Raw genomic sequence first — 14,554 nt, 5'->3', positions numbered from 1 at the left:
TTTTTAAAACTGAAATTTTACTCTTTGAGACGGATAGATTTATGACGATTTAAGAAAAGATTAGATAAGGTGCGATAAGACGAAATAAGATAAGATAGAATAGCATAAGAAAACATTGAATAACATAACAATGCATAACGTAACGTAACATTGCAAAATATAAAATAACATAACATAATGAAAGAAAGCATATCATAACATTACATAAAAAAAGCATAACATTATGTAACATAGCACAACCATATATAACATAACATAACATAACGTAACATAACATAACATAACATAACATAATATAACATAGCATATCAAACGGTATGTTAGGTTTGTTATCCTACTATAACATATCATAACTAAGCATAGTATAATATAACATAACATGAAGCAACATACATACAACATAAGAGGGCGGACGAGCATCGATTGTCAGATTTTACACTCGGAGTCGAAAAAGAAGCGCTATGAAGCACCAAATAATTTTCCGCTGTTTAAAGCAAAGCGCCAGGTTTGTGCTATCGAAGTCCTATAAAATCTCGACTAAAAGCTGTTCCTACCGCAACTTTTACAATAAAATATATTCAAGCAAAGCTACGCCAATGTCCTAGTATCAATTCCCTGAAATTTCCGTAACATCGACACAAAACGATTAGACCAGCAACCTGCTCTTTCCATGACTCAGGGTCTTCTGCTGCCACAATTTGCTTACTTGTGCTTCTATTCTGTTATAGATTCACAGAGCAGAGATCCATTGGTGATCTTGACGCCTGAGCATCGAGCTACCGTTGTTTTCAAAATAAACTTACCTGTCATCGATTTTTATATTTATTCTTCGAAACACTGGCTCGATATACAACCACTTCTCATTCACTGGTCCAGCGTACATCCATCCAAGAGTCACCTGTTCGGACTTCTTGTCGATTATTTGGGACATCAGCTAGCTGCTCACCTCTAACCGACTCCACCCACGATTCTGATGCATACATTAACCGCCACCGTTCACCACTTTATCATCAGCTGGGCCGAACTATATTTCGATTTTATTGCTCGTCACCCGCTCTCCTTCCCACCAAAAACAAAGGACTTACATATGTATCTACCTCTCATTTACCTATCACCTCACACACAAACAAGTATCAACTATAGGGTCTCAAATAAAACCAAGAAGGAAAAATTGTGCCCATTTATGAAGGAAAATAGATGTAAGCTCAATTATGGAATAATTGAGTGTTTACGCAGCTTTTGACACTGGCTGCTTCACAGATGTTGCCCGAGTAAGAACTTGCTTCCACAGGTAGCAGTAAAGAGCTTACAGCCGCACTTTGGTCACGTCCTCACTGACTTTAAACGAAAGAATAAATTTTAAAATTAGCTCACTGGTGCTGCAGTCTTTGAAGATGACATACTCACTTAAAGATAGATATACAACAAATGGAAACCGAGCAGGGACTCGCCTCCACAAGCGACAGGGTAAAATTAATGACAGAGATCAACATTGTAAAGGCGTTCTAGCTAAATACGTACCAACGAACCTACTTGAAATCCTACAGAGTCCTGTTACATTATTTGATGAAAGCATTCTTATAAATGGTGTCCGACTAGTGACTCACTCACAGAGTATTTTTTTAAAGACTTAGACTTCAGGGTAGTGTATAAATCATATTATTCTTCGGCGACATGAAAGCCAAAGAAAAAGATAAGCTTCCTCCACAAACTTATATGCAGATAGTTTAGCGCTTCCATTTACTTTTACAGAATTATCCTTGTAAGCTATTTTTGTTGTTGTTTCGAAGGCTGGAGTGCGCCAAGAGTGGGTGTTTTCGTGACTTTGATGCAACAATGTTGGTAAACTCCATTTATTTGACACCCTCTCCTATGAAGCGAGTCTTTTTTCGGGCATCATTTTTGAGTTGGCTCAAACGCTGTGGTAGAATTCAGCCAATTCGAAGCCAAGTGGAAGACCTGTTAATAGTAAAACGGGTGCTGTTTGCGTCAGGTGTAAAATATTGTTTTTGTCTCTTCTCAATTTCGAATGTTTCATTATTCTACCTCTGTTTGTCTTTTTTTTTTGTTTCAAGCAATATGGAAAACATTTTCACTTCGTCAGAGCTTATGTTTTGTGTTAAATCTGTTGGCATCTGCGCTCAGCTGCTTGTTTGATAGAATAATATGACGACATGGATGGAGTAGTTCCATCAATTCAATGCTGTGAGATATATATACAAACATATTACACTTTGTGAGTAAATTTATATATATGCCATTCTACTTTGTACTACACTGCAGTGCATTGCTTTATTTCACTCCTTTGTGTGTGTGTTTGTGTGTGTGTGTCTGAACGCTTTGACATATGAAGGAAGGCCATGTGTGAAACTTACTATTCAACATATCCTGCATATGCATACCTATAATTTCATTTGCATACTCAAATGTTTGTATGTGTGTGTGTGTTACTGGATTTTATTATCTAAATTACTCCATTGTTTGTTGCACATAATGGAATTTCCTTTTCTTTTACACATAAGCCTTTCATTCTCATGCAAAAAAAAATGCGGTTCGCGGTTCAATGCTTCTGATTGGAGTGGGTGGTGTTGAGGAGTTGGTTTTGTTGACTTTTAGAAAGAAAGAGAAGTCTTTTGCAAATTCGTAAGTATATGCACGTATCGATGTGTTATACTTAGGAGTGTAAGGGCCAGCCAGGAATAATTGACTTGGTAAAAGGGACCTTCTGTTTCTTGAATTGTGAGCTTTGAAAAATATTATTTATATGCTAATGCTAGATGCTGTGCAAGACAATACAGGGCTTACATTTGTACTTGAAAAAATACTCAACAGCTTAAATTATTTTATAATTTATCAGATAAATACATTTATTATAAAAATATCTTCACTCATCTTTACTTCTTATATTTAGTGTAAAAGGATGTGCTTTACAAGTTCGGATTTTTTTGCCTTTCTTGCGTTGGGCATCAGCACAAACATTGTATGAGTAAGAGGAAAAGTAGTTAGGTCCTTTAATAAGTAAATATTGTAAAATGCCAAGCTGCATTGCGTCTTAACTACCAACAACATGATTGAAAACTGGGCCCGTATCATGTTATACGATCCGTGTTCGAAATCAATTTTTTCGCATTAACTCAGAGAGGGTGAATTGTATAAATAAGATGTGTGAAATAGTGGTTACGAGTACAGATCCGTAATTTATTGACATTCTTACGATCAGTTTGACAGATTCATTTTTATCGTTTGAGTGAAAGTGGTATTGTTTAACACGATACGGGCACTGGAATACTTAAAAAGTGACAGGCGAATATAAAATGTATAATTGAAGTCAAAATAGACGGAATGAACTATTGAGGGTTGAAAATCAGGTAGGATACTATCACCGATAAGTACAGCTCTGACATATATGTATTCCTATAGCAACAGTCACGGGTAAAATAACGCATACCACGTCGGGTTGTTAAAGAAAACAAAACAAACTGTACAAAAGCACTTGAACCAGAGGACTTGAAGAACGTTTCTAATATTGGGCTACGTACAGAATATATAGCAAAAACAAGTCGTGCGGTCTTCGAAACACAGAAAAAAGTCAACCAAAAACTGGGAAGAAATTAACACAACATTCAAGAAGATGGAATACTTTCTGATATATTCAAATAACTAACACTTACTGTGAGAACCTGTTGGAAAGACCCTTAACTTGGAATGCCAAAACAGCAACAAATGGGGCATTCCATAATGACGACGGGGACATGTTGACTCGACTTTGACTCACACTTTAAGTGATTACTCTTTTACTAATAATTATGGAAGATTTGAAATTCTATTACTTAAAGGCGAATACTCTTTCATGTAAAGCTTATGAGCTTATGTGCAATTAGCTACAAACGTAACCGTTTTCTAAAGAGTGGCGGATAGAACTACAAAATTGCTGGCTTATAAAAGCAGAGAATTTGACTTTTCAATCCAGGACCACCTATAAAAATCTCAATATTGACTGTACCATTCATTTTGTACCTTTACCAGGGCTGCATAGCAACGTTATTTTGGCCAAAACACATAAATATATTTTTTGGTTTCTATTTATTTTTCAATAATTTTTACGTAATTTTTTGAATTGAAAAGATTTTCTTTCGGTGGACACTACTTACTTACTTACTTAACCGGACCCAGTCTAGTGTCCACTTAACCGCACTGGAATAATATTCTATAAAAGCGTGCAATTACTGGCATATGCTGATGACATTGATATCATCGGCCTAAACACCTGCGCTGTTAGTTCTGCTTACTCCAAACTGGAAAAAGAAGCGGTAAAGATGGGCGCATATGCGCCTTCACAACCACGCTACTGTTGGCAGCTATCATTTCGAAATATTAAAAGACTTCGTTTATTTGGGAACCAGCATCAACACTAGCAACAACATCAGCACTGAAATCCAGCTAAGAATCAATCTTGCCAATAAATGCTACCGCAGAAGATTTAATGATGAGCTGTACGAGCTATACGCAGACATCTACCTAGTCCAGCGGATTAAAACGCAGCGGCTGCGCTGGTTAGGCCATGTTATGCGAATGAAAAATGATGCTCCGGCCAAGAAAGTGTTTCTATCGGAACCCGCCTATGGAAGCAGAGGTATAGGGCGGCCCCCACTCCGTTGGAAGGACCAGGTGGAAAACGATTTAAACTCCCTTGGTGTGACCAATTGGCGCCGGTTGGCGGAGCGAAGGAGCGACTGACGCGCCTTGTTGGGCGGCCATAACCGTTGAGACGGTTCAGCACCAATTAAGTAAGTAAGTAGCAATTGGAGATGCCATAAGGAAATGTAATCATTGGGCATTTTAACTTATTCAGGTAAAAGTCTAGAACAGGAATCTACTGCTAATATGCGTTTAAAAATATCGAGAGAGGTGACCTCGACAACAATAGTCCGAAGGCGGAAAAGAAAAATTGTATCTCTGTCCGGAGATATTTGCAGTTTAAGTTTGCTATTTTCATGTGGTTGTTGTAATGTTTTTGTGCACTGAAAAAGATTTTGTGTACAAAGGGATTTTGCTCGCATTTAATTTTGATCCCACCTCATTGGTGGGTAATTTTTATAAGCTCGGCTGAAGGCCGCCAACACAACAATGAGCCAAAATTTTTCTTTTCGCCTTCGAATTATTTTTACCGAGGTCAATACGCGTCTTTTGACACTTCTCTGGATATTTTTGGGCGCGTATTAAAAGTCAAACTTCTGTTCTATTAATTCCGTATGTACGGAACATTCGTCTCCATTTAAGAATTTGGAGAATCGGTTTATATTTGAAATATTATGTATATACTTATTTGATATATTCGAACCTCGTGAGGTAGTATCAATTGAACGTATTCCGCATATTCTAAATTAACGGTTTATCCGGAACGCTTCAATGAATACTCAACGGAAAAGAGCTTTCCGAAATTTCAGGATAGAAAGATGAATACACCCTGTGTAGCAGGACCGCACAAAAGCTTAACTCTTCTGTCAAAGCCAAGGTAGGAATACAAAGTTCTAAGAAAATAAGCCATTTTCTTTTATTTTCGTTTTTGTCAGTTCATTGCGGCTGCTGAGTAGCGTATCACACCATGTCGGCTGCCCGTTCAAAATCATGCTATCTCAAAATATTTTTTAAAACAAAACAAAACCTGTTGGAATTTACAAATTTATTAACTTTATAATTTATTTAATAATTTGGGAAAAATTCAAACAACGTGACATCAGGACGGACAAGGCGACAGCTGTTTCGATTATACCCTGTAAATCTCTTCAAAGCCTTTTCTCCCGGGAGTGGGAGTCGAACCCGCACTCCTACGATAGTTGAGATGGTTATAAACGCATTCAGCTACGTCATGCCTTAGCTGTTGTAAAGTTTTTCCCAATTACCTTCTTTTTGCATATTTTAATCTTTTACACATTGCATACTTCGTATGCAATTATGTGTTAAAGCTATGCTTGGTACGGCGGTTTTCAAAGAAACTTTGGTTTTGTTGCTGTTTTTGTTCTATTTATAGAACTACAACGAATTTTTTTTTTTTTAAATGTATGAAAACCGTCCTGATGTCACGTTGTTTGAATTTTTCCCAAATTATTAAATAAATTATAAAATTAAAAAATTGCTTCAACTAAATGTTTTCATACATTTAAAAAAAAAAAAAAAGAAAAAAAAAAAAAAAAAAAAGCAATACGGGCAATCCCCGATTATTAAATCATACAAACAAATTTATTAACACTACTAATATACTACCAAATATATTTTTCGACTACAATTTTCACTGAAGGATTTTGAATTATTCCCCGTTTTCCTTACTTCGTAAAAGCAACCTGTCCAGATTTTTCAACTTGGGAGTGTCAAAGATCTGTCATCATTGTAGAACAAAGCTCTAGTAATTAATCGTGGAGGATAAGTATATCTGATTTATTTTCTAACATTAAAAGGCAATCATTTCATAGCTTTTTTATCCGTGGTGCCTTCTTTGGCGGAATGTCCCATATTGTAAGTATGATGAAAAATTAGAATGAAATTTCGGAAAATAAATTATTATTAAATTATAATCCTACAATCATACCAAAGTGCAGTCTTTCACAGCAAACGTTTCATAACAAAAATAAGTAACATAGTCAAAGCCCTACTCGTGTCAGCCTTTGACCGGAAAAAACTGGTCTACAAAACGCAAAGCATTCAAGGATGTACAACAAACAAACACATAGCAACAAACCAAATACAAATTGATATAAACCACCCGAATTTCCAAGCGTACCAAAAAAAAACAAAACAACCAGGGGCTGAAACTGTTATTCCTTTTATAATATAAGTCCTTGCAAAACTATTAATTTTGGACTTTAAATATATTTGGATCAGGATAAAAATTATTTTCGTATTTTTATTTTTTGAGTCCGATAGAACTAGTTAAAATCGGACTTTTAAAAATAAAAGTCCCGAAATAAAAGTTTAATCAAGACTCTTATTTTTTAATGCCGAAATAAAAGTCCCGCTTGATAACAAAGAAACGGCTTATCTGAATTAAAAAATTTGGTACCAATCGATTTTCCTGGATTCCCAAAATTTAAAACCTTATGGAGTTTTGAAAATTTCTGTTAATAATACTAGAAATTTATCATAAAAAAACTAGATCGAGAATCTCGTAGTTAAAATGGTGAACTTGCAGTGGATTTTTGCTATAAATTTCGTTCCAATAAAACTATTAGAGTGAAAATTGGTAAACCGCATTCTGCTATGATAGGAAAGCTTTCCAAAAAAAGAAATGGTCGTAATCGGTCAGTAGCCACGCCTCTTTCTGTATATAGAAATTTCCGCACAGAACATGCAATATTTGAGTATCGAAAGAAGCCACGTTATTTAAATTTGGTGCGTAAATTACTGACATTGTATGTAGTTGATCCACATAATTTTTTTGGACAATGGCCGTGGCACCAACTGCTTTCGAAATAAGATTTTTTGGGCTTTCAAGTGCGATAACTCGTACATACTTTGAGCAATATTTTTGCAAATTGGTAAGCGAACTTCATATTTGTAATTGTACACGCCGACGGAAAAAGTTTTAAAATCGAATTAAAGTCACACCCACTTGTATATAAAAATATCAAAACTGGCTACTTGAATTCATTGCTAAGTACGTGAATATGTCGGAGTTATTTCGGGACTATTGCGGGATGATTTGGGTATCCTTCCGGTATCATTCCTGGATGACTTTCGGGATCCCGTCAGGGTAATTTCGGGACTTTTTCGGGATCATTTGGGGATCCTTCCTGCATCATTTCTGGATAGTTTTCTGAATCCGTCCGGGATTCCGCGAGGATTATTTCGGGACTTTTTCGGGAGTATTTCGGGATCATTTATGGATGGTTTTCGGGATCGCGTCGGGTTTATTTCAGTATCATTTGGGGACTGTTCCGGTATAATTTGTGGATGGTTTTCGGGATCCCGTTAGGGTAATTTCGGGACTTTTCCGGGATGATTTTGGAGCCCTTCCGGCATAATTTCTGGATAGCTTTCGGGATTTGCTCGGGATCCCGTCGGGATCATTTCGGGACTATTTTGATATCAATTTGGGACCCTTCCGGAATCATTTAAGGACTCTTCGAAACCGGCAGTTCAGCACACATGATTTTTTAAATTATGAGCTTTTATGGCCATGGATTTGCCTTAAAAAATAAAAGTCTTGATTTAGCTTTTATTTCGGGACTTTTATTTTTAAAAGTCCCAGTTTAACTAGTTCTATCGGAATAAAAAAATAAAAATACAGATTTTACTTTTATATGTGGACTTTTATGGAAAAAGTTCGAAAAATAAAAAGGATGCATGATTCGACATGATATTGCTATAGGGATACCTGGGAACCCAAACATTTTCACCTAGGACAATTTTTTGACCAGGACTTTTTCGACTCCGAAAAAAAAAATTATTATTTTCCGTCCCTGAAAACAACTTCATTTCCGAATTTATACCAGAACAATCTGAATGCAAGTATGGGCACTTTTGATATTTTCAAAACAAATACACACATATTAATTTGCACCAATTTCTGACAAAACCTAACAAAAAGGATCAGAACGGAACACATCACTGGAGATGGCACAATGCAGAAACTTTGCTGTCGCCAAACTAAACTTATCAAATAATAACGGAAAATTGTTACAATGTACAAACTTGGATTCAAATTTCATTGTTTAGTTTTATTATTATATTTACTGCAACCTAATAATACGATCCTAAATGCATGTCTTACCTTCTATTTTTTATTCAAATTTGTTATACCAAAGTTATTGTGCTGATTTTGGATAATTGTAACCATTTTGTGAAATATCTGTAAATAAATTAAAGAAAATAGAAACATTTAATTGAATAAAACTAAAAAAATTTTACATAAAAAAGGTTTAAGTGGGTACATCCCACACGACCTCATCCCCCATAATAGTGTTTTGGCAGAAACTACATTCCATGAGTTGGCTTACTTTTTTACTTGTTTCTCTTTCCTTTTCTTTTAAGAACTTATAAAAAGAGTAATTTTTTTGTGTGAAACATCTACAAGCACACGCAAAATTGATTTCTGGTGCCGTGGCGCGCCGCCACGCTATATGATGGTATAAATGTATGTATGTGTACGAGTATAGTCCATATGCAGTAGTGTGTGTGGTGTGCCGGCGGAGCGACATACGCAATCGACTGTGCGATTCTGCTCCCATTCGATCATGTGAAACTAGGGTTCTCCCAGAATCATTTTAGAGTTATTTAAGGGCCACTTCTGGGTCATTTGCGGGTAATTTGGGGATGATTTTGCGTAATCTACAGGTGTCGTATTCAGTACTAGTAAGTGCCAGTTTTGAAATGTACATTTTGCTTTCAGACAAATTAAATTATATTTTTTTCTGGCAAACATGTTACGCTTTTTTTAGACTGGCAAGGATTGTAAATATAACTTGTTCTATTCTAAAAAACAGACAACACCTTTACGGGGTATTTTGTTCTCTTGTGAAAATTGTACTCTGCTCACAACGTAAAAGCGTTACACTTTTACCCTGCATCAAACTACTGTGTGGCAGTGTAAACATGCCAAACCAGCTGATCGTGACAATTCATTGGCTTGGCTTCATAAATTTTTAGCGAAGAAAATTGCAATGGAGGTAATCATTGCTAATGAGTTTTTATTATTATTGACAACGTGCTTGTGAGAATCAGCTGATACGCGGGGCACTATAAAAGTTGACAATTTTCAAGGGTAACAGTAACTCTATTCAAGTTTACCATTTATTTAGGTAACAATTTTTTTCAGAAAAGAAAACGCTATTACACTTAATGAATCCACCCCTAGGGATCTTCCCACAGTCATAAGAGGGCTATTTCGGAAAGATTTTAGTGACTTTCTCGGGATAATTTTGGGAACTCCCTCGGAATCTTCCCTGAGTAATTTTGGGGGTAATTTCTGGATGATTTTTGAACTTCTTCAGGGTTCTAATGGGCTCATTTGTGGATAGCTTCAGGGGTAATTTCTGAATGATTTTTGGACACCTTGAACTCTTTCCGGGTAATTTTGGAGATAACTTCAGGATGACGTCGGGGACTTATTATATCAGGCTCCTCCAGGGTCATTTGAGGTTGTTCGGGATGATTTTTGGGGTTCCCTCGGGATCCTCCCGGCGTCATTTAGGGATCACTTCAGAAAAAAATAATCCTAAACTTTTATTTTATCATTATGCCATATTTAATTCCTATCGCAATCTGTTCATTTCTATATATTACTTTTAGAAAATAACGCCGATGTTCCACATCTGCCAGGTGGCCCGTGACGGCTCCCATTTTTTATTTTTGTTTACATGGAGCAATATCAGAAACAACCTTCGGACGAAAACATTTCTAAAATCAAATATAATTTGAAACAATACTTTGTATTCCTGTTCAAACAAAAAAAATTGTTCATAGTGGCGGAGAAACTTTAAAATTGACGCTAACGCGAAAACGACGCAACAATTGAATGTGTTTGGGTCTTTAGCTGCTTATGCACGAAATGAAACGTAAGACCGACACCTGCCATTGACAGGTCTTATTTACAAAAATATCTTTTAGTTTGCTTCATAAGACTGTCAATGTGACAGAGCATTACTCTTCGGATAACGATTATACCGCCTTTAGATATTAAGTTGTGAAATATTGTTAAATATTTAACAGCGCTGACTCCATATGCCAAGATATTTTCCTATCAGATCACTATATTGCTCTTATAGTGAAACATGGTATATTGATTTGAGCTCTGAAAGGCAGTGAGGTGCGCGACACAAATCGTTAACGTCCAGCGGACAAAATGTTACAGCACTGAAAGTGCTGACTCTATATCAAGTGTCTGTATACTCCAGCACAAATGTGGTCCTATTGCATATGCGAAGGCGCAATCCGTTCCAATTTTAGGAGATCTATGCTCCACACTAAGTTTTTATGACTAAAATTTAACTTATTCGGACACCTTCTCTTTTTCGATGCCGCCTCTGTTACTGTCGGCCTATACAACTAATATCTCTGGTAGCTATAAAAATTTTAGTTTCAGCTCTTAAAGGAACTCAGTTTAGTGTGGTACAAGCCATGAGTACATAGAAACTATTAAGGTGACACAGCTAAGTTTATATTTTTCTTTCTCGCTCGTTCATATCCTTTCTAACTTGTTTTTATTATATTCTTTACTTGGCTTGATGATGAAAAATTGATGTTCGTATGTGAATAAGTGTATAAGTATTTGAATATTGTAATAATGATTTATAGACATGGGTAGCAACTGAAATTGCTTCTATCGTAATTACAGAGTAGAAGTCAAAGGATGTTAACATTCAATGTATGACAAACACACATAAGCCTCACACAAAAATGATGTACGAGTATGTGTTTGAGTTACAAGAAAGTGACGAGCTAGGGGGTTTTCTATGCTATAAATTACGTGTATTGTACTGAAAATAAAAGTAATTATTGTGTTGTATGTGGGCACGTTAGAGCGTATCAAGAGACATGGAAAATGTAAAACTTAAACATTTCCTCTAAATAAAAAAAAAAAAAAAACATTTTATTCGGCCCAAGTAAAAATTGTGAGAGTGCGCATGACTTCTCATAATTTTCCTTCAAAACTTCACAAAGTTTGTATTAAGAAGAGTCAGAAAACATTTCAATTTACATTCCTGATACGCCCTAATATACATACATTTTACCCAGGGGAGCAAGAAGAAATGATTTTGTGGTTTTTAAACTTCTGCCTTTGACAGAACCGTGCACATATGTCAACCAAATTTTGCTCATACATATGCAAATATTTGTGAATTTATGTATGAAGTTTTTACTTTGGTTTCGTTATGCTTTCTTTAAATCGCAAGTAAATTGTTATTATTTTTCGATATAGTAAATGCGCTTGGAGCAGAGTTTTGAAAGCGTGGAAAGTAAATTTTATGTCAAAACTTTTGATTCGCACAAAAATTTAAACCACTTCCAAAAAAATGGCGGTCACAGCATGCAATTATACAAAAGGCGCATATGTGCAGATTTATAAATGTATAACGCTTGAATAACTTCTTTAAAAATTCTTTGTTGTCCAAAAATCGCGTCATGCTAAATCACATTTGATATGTGAAAAACGGCTTTTATGTCGATTCCAAGGTACTTAAGCTTTTCAAAGGGTATCAACAAATCATTCATGCATATTTGTATGTGTAGAGAGAGGAGAGAGGAGCATGTAGGAAATTTTTGTTAATTTAAAAACGATTTTTTTTTTGTGATTAACAACTGTAAAGAAACAAATATTTTCCACTCGAAATAGAAAAAGGTGCGTTTTTGACTAGTATACAGATGCGAACAGAAAAATAGCAGTAGCAATTTTTAACCAATTTCGTCAATTAAACTCTTCTTTATTTTATTAAATATTTTATGCAAAGGCTTTTATGACTTCAACGAATTTTTTGTCTGAAAATATGGGAATCAATCTCAAAAACATTTTCGAAAAAATTCGAAAATTTTAGAAAATTTAACGGAAATTTCGAACTTTTTACTTTGAATTCTCTGATTTTTTTAAGCATGCAGTTTTGAAGCCAAGTCAATTTTGGCGTTTTGTTTCCCTAAGGTAGTTTTAGATTTACGTCCCTATAAAGTATGAAATATTTTTTTTATTATATAAAAAAAAAAAACAGTTAGACATTCAGAGACCTTTTTCTGAAAAAAAAAGGATTTTATTATTGACATTTTTGAAAAAAAAATAAAATAAAATTTATTTCTGCTATTTTTTCATTCGCTGGTGTACATACACACCTACCAGAGATTGCAATAGCTATAAGTTTTATTGTTATAGTTTATTTTTTATTTTGCGTTCGGAAAATAGAAATGTTTTTGGAGCTTTTTATTTAGCTTTAAAAAAATTATAATTTTTAGTTTTTTATTTTACTCGGAAAATATTAGATGATTTTAAAATTTGTATTTTGCTTTAAAAAAACTACATATTTTTTATATTTCTGTATATAGTTTTTTTTTATAGCAAAATACAAATTTTAAAACAATCTAATATTTTCCAAGTAAAATAAAAAACTAAAAATTATAATTTTTTTAAAGCTAAATAAAAACCTCCAAAAATAATTTTTTTTAAGAAGCTCAGAAAATAACAATTAAATTCTGAGTTTTTTTAATTTAGCCCTCTAAAAAATTATTATAATTTTTTTTTTTTGAATTTTCCTGTTTAGTTCCAAGTATAAAAATTTTCTGAGTTTTTATTTCACTCGAGTTTTTTTAGTTTGATTTAGGTTTTTTATGTTCCTCAAAAAACAAAAAAAAAAAAAAAAAACACGATATTTTTTTAGCTTAATACAACCTCAGGAAAAAATTTGTTGTTTTTTAATTTTAAATTTTTTTCCTCCGAAAATTATCGTTATTTTCTTCGTTTCTTGTTTCATTTGAAAAATTAAAATGGTCATCTAAACTTTTTATTTTGCTCTTAAAATACAATTTTGTTTTGAAATTTTTTTGTCCCCCGAAGACAAACAATTTTTTTTTATTATTTTTATGTTTTCCTCGGAAAATAATTATGTTTTAAATTTTATTTCTCACTCGTAAAATAATAAATACTTTTTGAGCTTCTTATTTTGTTTGGAAATTTGAAATTATATTTTGCGTTCTTAACCGCGATGGAATAGTAAAATTTGTTTTTATTTGTTTATTTCCTCAGAAAAAAATTTCTTATCGCGCTCGGAGAAAAATATAAATTTGTTGAGCCTTTAAATACGCTTAAAAAATAAAAAAAAAAATATTCAAGTTTTTTCTTTCTTTCGCGATATAATTAGTTTATTAATTTTGCTTAAAAAATTTTATATACATGTTTATTTAGAAAGTTAAACTTAAAGAAATAAAAATTGGCTTCCTTCCTTTGAAGATGGAATTACCCCTTTAGTATGATTTTTTTACTATTTTCACGTGTAACAGTTATTTTCAATCCCTGTTATATATATACTTTTTTACATATATATTTTTAATCATGCTGAAAATGTTTCCCACTCCCTACGCTTTCCCTACTCCATTAGTAATTTATCTGCAGTGCAATTGAAATTGAAACGAGACACAATCAATCACAGTGGCTTTCGTTCCATGTGAAAGGATTTGCAAAAAAAAAATATTGCAAAACTCACTACAATTCTCGCTATCATTCAACAATCGTGTTGCACCCCTCACTTGCACTTTGTGTCCCTATAGATATTACACAAAGGAACGACGTATTCAATGCGTTGGTCGGTGACAAGTGTGAATTAAAAGTCAAAAGGCAAAATATACATACATATGTACAAATTTTCATATGTACAAGTGTACACAATTTGATCCTTTTATTTTACACGCCATTTTATCATTATTTGTTAAGGTTTATTTTTGTTTGTATTTTGATTTGTCATAGCACAAACGTGGGTCATGAATTGCATATTATTTCATTTGCTTGCTTGTTTTGTTCGTGAGGGGAGTTTATATATTTCTGAGGTTACGTGCAATAGTTTCAATGGAACTAACGTCAATC

General features: G+C 34.1%; 1 protein-coding gene across 2 annotated transcripts in view; it reads right to left on the bottom strand.

The window, feature by feature from the left end:
* stan (Protocadherin-like wing polarity protein stan) overlaps positions 1-14,554 on the bottom strand; it is a 299,969-nt gene that overhangs the window by 97,368 nt on the left and 188,047 nt on the right. For both annotated transcript variants that reach the window (XM_067774726.1, XM_067774727.1), the window contains one exon: positions 8,768-8,845. The gene's annotated coding sequence lies outside the window, so the exon portion shown is untranslated. The remainder of the gene's footprint in view (positions 1-8,767; positions 8,846-14,554) is intronic.

Source organism: Eurosta solidaginis, chromosome 3 (assembly GCF_040869045.1).
Source record: "Eurosta solidaginis isolate ZX-2024a chromosome 3, ASM4086904v1, whole genome shotgun sequence".
Taxonomy (NCBI): domain Eukaryota; kingdom Metazoa; phylum Arthropoda; class Insecta; order Diptera; family Tephritidae; genus Eurosta; species Eurosta solidaginis.
This window is presented reverse-complemented; position numbering and strand designations above follow the sequence as displayed.